We start from the raw sequence: 5,422 nt of genomic DNA, 5'->3' as shown, positions 1-5,422 counted from the left end.
TTATTTATTTATATTTTTGCATATTAATGTTTAATACTTCCAGCACCATTTGTTGAAAAGACTACCCCTTATCTGCAGAATTGAGATGGAACTTTTTGTCAAAAAGTTTGATACTTTCATGAAACACCAAAAATTATCTTAGAATATTTTAACATACTTGTCTCAGAAACTTTTAAAAAAATAGCAAAAATAAATGTGTTAAGAAATGAAATTAATAAGATCAACGTGTGAACTATACAGATAATTCTGTACACAAAAGAAAAGAAGGATGTCTCATTATTTTCAAGTAGACATGAAAAGTCACAAAACTAGGTCATATACTTGATGACAAATGAAGTCAGAATAAAATCATAATAACCAATACAGTTTGGGTTATCCCAAACTGTATTGGTTATTATTATATATGTATATATACACACACACACACACACACACACACATAATCTTATCATGCAGAAAGAAAAATGTAAACCAATGGCAAAAGGTAGCTAAACAAAGTTTTAATGAACTGGGAAGTGAATAACACAATGTTAAATAATCTTTTATTGAGACTGGCATTTCAAAGGAAAATTTTTTAATATTTAAAATCGAGTGACAAGGAAAATATAACACATCTGTTTAGGACCTATGCACATTTAACACCATTTATCAAGAAATAAAAAGAAAACTTTAAAATAAATAAACTAAGCATTCAATTCAACAGAATAAGTAAAGAGATATAGAACAAATGAGTTACAACAAAAAAGAAAAAGTAGAAATGATAATTTCAGACATAACTAAAATAAGATTAAATATAAATTACAAAAAAGAAACACAAACCAAAACAATATTGAGAAAAGTTTTCTAAGATAAGCAGATCACTGCCAAGATTTATCAATGGGAAAGTGAAAAATAATAATAAAAGATAAAAAGTAAACAAAATGTAGAATAAAATGTAGAAAATAATCAGTTACAACAGTAATGGAATTTAATAACACAAATGAATACTAAATAATTAAAATCTGAAATGAATACATGTATTCCTAGAATATAAACTGTCAAAAGTTGTGCAAAGAGAAACAAAGACATACATAGGCAAATAAACACTATTTATATTAAAATAATCATTTAAAACTCCCAGCAAACTATAGAACACTGTATAAATGACCTCTAAGAAATTTTGAGGAAGCAGATAATTCCTAGAAATACATAACCTGCCAAGGTTGAATCATGAAGAAATAAAAAATCTGAACAGACCAGTAACAAGTGAGAAAGAATATTGAATCAGTAATCTAAAACCTCCCAAGAAAGAATCCCAAGACCTGCTGGCTTTACTGGTGAATTCTACCAAAAATATAAAGAAGTATTAATACCAATCCTTCTCAAACTCTTCCAAAATATCAAAACGATATTCCAAGCTTATTTTAAAAGGCCAGAATTATCCTGATACCAAAGCCAGACACTATGAATATAGAAAAATATGGGCCAAGATCCCTGATGAACATAGATGCAAAAACCCTCCACAAAATACTAACAAACAGAATTTAACACCACATGAATAGAAGCATACACTATGGTCAAATTAGATTTATACTTGGACTGCAAAGGTGGTTCAATATACCCAAGTCAATCACTGTGATACACCATATTACCTGTTGAAGAATAAAAATCATAAGATTACATCAGTTGATGCACAAAAGCAACTGAAAAAATTCAATACCTTTTCATGATAAAAACTCTCAACAAATTAGGTACAGAAGGAATATAGCTCAGTATAATAAAGTCCATACATGATGAACACACAGCCAACATGTCCAATGGTGAAAAGCTGAAAAATTTTCTCTATGATCAGGAACAAGACAAGGGTGCCATCTCTTGCCACTTCTATTCAACGTAACACTGGAAGCCCCAGGAAGAAACAGATAAGCAAGAAAACGAAATAAAAAGCATCAAAATCAGAAGGGACAAAGTAAACTTATCTTTGTTTGCAGATGACATGCTCTTATAGATAAAAAATTCTGAAAACCTTAAAGATGCCACAAAAAACTTTTAGAACTAATAAGCTTATTCGGTAAGGTTGTAAGATTAAAAAATCAGCTGTATTTCTATACATTACCAGGAACCTATCAGAAATCTCAATTATGAAAATCCCATTTAAATAATACCCAAAAACTAAAGTATTAGGAATAAATTTAACCAAGGAGGTGAAAGACCTGTATGCTAAAAACTATAGGACATTGATTATAAACATTGAGGAAGACACAAATAAGAGATATTTCATGAACATGGGTTAGAATAATTAATATTGTTAACATGTCCATTGTAACCAAAGTGATCTACAGATTCAATGCCATCCTTAAAAAAATTCCATTGCATTTTTCACAAAAGTAAAAAAAAATTCTAAAATTCATATGGAAACATGAAAGACCCTGAATAGGTGAAGCAATCTTAAGAATGAAACACAAAGCTGGAGTTGTCACACATTCTGAGTTTAAACTATCTTACAAAGTTACAGTAATAAAAAGAATATTAGACCAGCATAAAAACAGACACTTAGGGAAACAGAATTCAAAGCCCATATATAAACCTACCCATATATAGTCAACTAATCCTAAAAGCCAAGAACACACAACTGAAAAAGGATGATCCCTTCAATAAAGGATTATGGGAAAACTGGATATGCACATGCAAAAGAATGAAACTGAACCCCATCTGATACCATTCACAAAAATTAACCCAAAATGGATTGAAGACTTAACTCTAAGACCTGAAGCCACGGAACAAAAGAAAGAAAGAGAGGGAATAGCTCCTTGACGTTGGTTTTGGCAATGTTTATTTGGATATACCGCCAAAAGCATAGGCAATAAAAACAAGTAAAAAAGTGATACTATATCAAACTAAAAATATTCTGCACAGCAAAGGAAACAACCAACAGAATGAAAAGGCAACAATGGAGTGTGAGAAAATATTTGCAAATCATATGTCTGATGGGGGTTAATATCCAAAATATATAAGGATACAGATCTAGCAAAAAAAAAAAAGAAAAAGAAAAAAATATACATATAATGCAATTGAAAAATGGGCCGAGTAGACATTTCTCCAAAAGCACACAAATGGCCAGAAAAAATAGGAAAATATCACTAATCATTAGAGAAATTAAAATTGAAACCACAATGAGATATTACCACACACCACAAGGATGACTTTCATAAAATAAATAAATAAAATACCCCAACAACACAACGGATAGTAAGCGCTGTCAATGACGTGGAGAAAAGGGAACCCAAGCTCACTGATGGGAATGTAAACTGGTTGAAAAACAGTATGGAGTTTCCTAAAAAACATAAAAATAGAAATAACAAAATATCCTGCATTTCCACTTCTGGGTATATATCCTAAGGAAATATAATCAATAACTCAAATAATTATTGCTCTTCCACGTTCATTGTATCATTATTCACAATAACTAAGAGAGGAAAATAACCTATGGGCCCACTGATAGGTGAATGGATAAGGAACTTATAGCATATATGCAATAGAAAATTATTCAGCCTCAAAAAAGAAGAAAATGCTGCCATTTACAACAACATGGTTGAACCTAAAGGATGTTGTACTAAATGAAATTGCATAGAAAGAGGAAGAAAAGTACTGCATAATCTCATGTGCATATGGAATCCAAAAAAGTCCAACAATAGAAACAGAGAGTAGAAGAGTGGTTATCAGGGGCTGTGACATGGGGGGAAGGGAAAGATGCTGGTCAAAGGGTACAAAGCTTTCAGTTACAAGGTGAATAAGCTCTGGGGATCCAATGAAGAGCATGGTGACCATAGTTAATAATATTGTTCTGTATGTTTGAATTTGCTAAGAGACTAGACCTTAAGCATTCTCACTGAAAAAAGAAAAAAAGAAGTTTAACTATTTTAGGTGAAAAACGTGTCATTAACTTGATTGTGATAATCATTTCACAAAATGTATGTCAAATCATCACACTATACAACCTAAATATGTACAGTTTAATTTATCGATTATACCTGAGTAAAAATAAAAAATAAAAATAAGTTACATGATTTCACTATACATGTACTAGAATGCTAAAATTTAAAAGCCAACACTACCAAGTGTTGACATGGATGTGGAGCTATTGGGCTGTCATGGATTACGAGTACAAAGGAAATTCATAAATGACTTTGGAGGACACCTTCACAGTTTCTTGTACAGACAAACATACTGAAATAAAATATAATACTTTTACTACTAGCAATGAATCCAAGCAAATGAAAATAAATATTCACTTAAAAACATGATGTACTCAAATGTTCATAGAAGCTTTATTGATAACAACAAAAACTGAAAAAATTCAAGAGTCTTTCATCTGGTGAATAGATAGTGACAAATCTCATAGATAAACCTCGGTAATGCAAAAGAAGAAACTATTCATACTTGAAACACTTGGATTAGTCTCAGAACACCAGATTAAGTGAAAGAAAACAAAGAAGACTACATGCCGTGAGATTGCATTTACATAAATTCTAAAAATTCAAAATAACTCTGGCAGAAAACATATGACTAGTTGTCAGGGTCCGACATACAGAGATGAGAGCATTTACTGCAAAAGGGCACGTGGAAACATTTTAAGGTAATGGAAAAATTTAAACTGTTGTTGCAGTGGTGGTGGCTACTTCAGCATACCTATTCGTCAAAGCTAAACAAATTAAACAGAATTTTCTATTATGTGTAAGCCATATCTCAATAAAATGGGTTTTAGAATATGAACATTGTCATATATACCTATGGAACTAAGGTTTGAAAAGCAGCTAAAGCTTATTTCAACACATGACAGACATTTCAGAAAATGCATTTTTCAAGTTTTCCAAGTTTCTGGTTCCCTGAGGCTTTAAAGCAGTTGTCTTAAGTTTGTCTTTAAATAAATAGAATAAGCACCCATGAGAGTTCCCCAGGGGACTCTCTTTGTAACTTTGTAATTCTGATTAGTTACTTCAATTCTACCATTCTGTGACTGCCATAATAATAATTACCTTTGTCTTATGCCATGGTCTCAAGTGCCATCCTAAACCAAATCTCTAAAGGTGAACAAAAAATAAAGCATCATACTTCATCCAATTGTGTCCCTTTAATATAGGCAAGGTAATGGTATTTTCTGGTAAAAGTAAACAAGGTGGATAGATCTGAAATCGAGTCACAATATGCCTGATGAATGAGCAGGAGGGATTTAACCAAAGGATGAAAGTTTAGAGACAAACTTCAGTGACTGCAAATATGAACTGCAGCTATCAGGGCTTAAAGTAGAATGATGGGCCTCAAGACATAGTAAGTTTCACATCACTGGAAAGCAACGTGCTAGAGAATTGCACAATATTATAGGACCAGGCTTTCTCATATGCCCTTTGAATTCCCTTCTAATATGACACTCTATGGTCTTGAA

This window comes from Manis pentadactyla, chromosome 13 (genome assembly GCF_030020395.1).
Source record: "Manis pentadactyla isolate mManPen7 chromosome 13, mManPen7.hap1, whole genome shotgun sequence".
Taxonomy (NCBI): Eukaryota; Metazoa; Chordata; class Mammalia; order Pholidota; family Manidae; genus Manis; species Manis pentadactyla.
The sequence above is the reverse complement of the archived record's forward strand: the minus strand, read 5'-3'. Positions refer to the sequence as shown.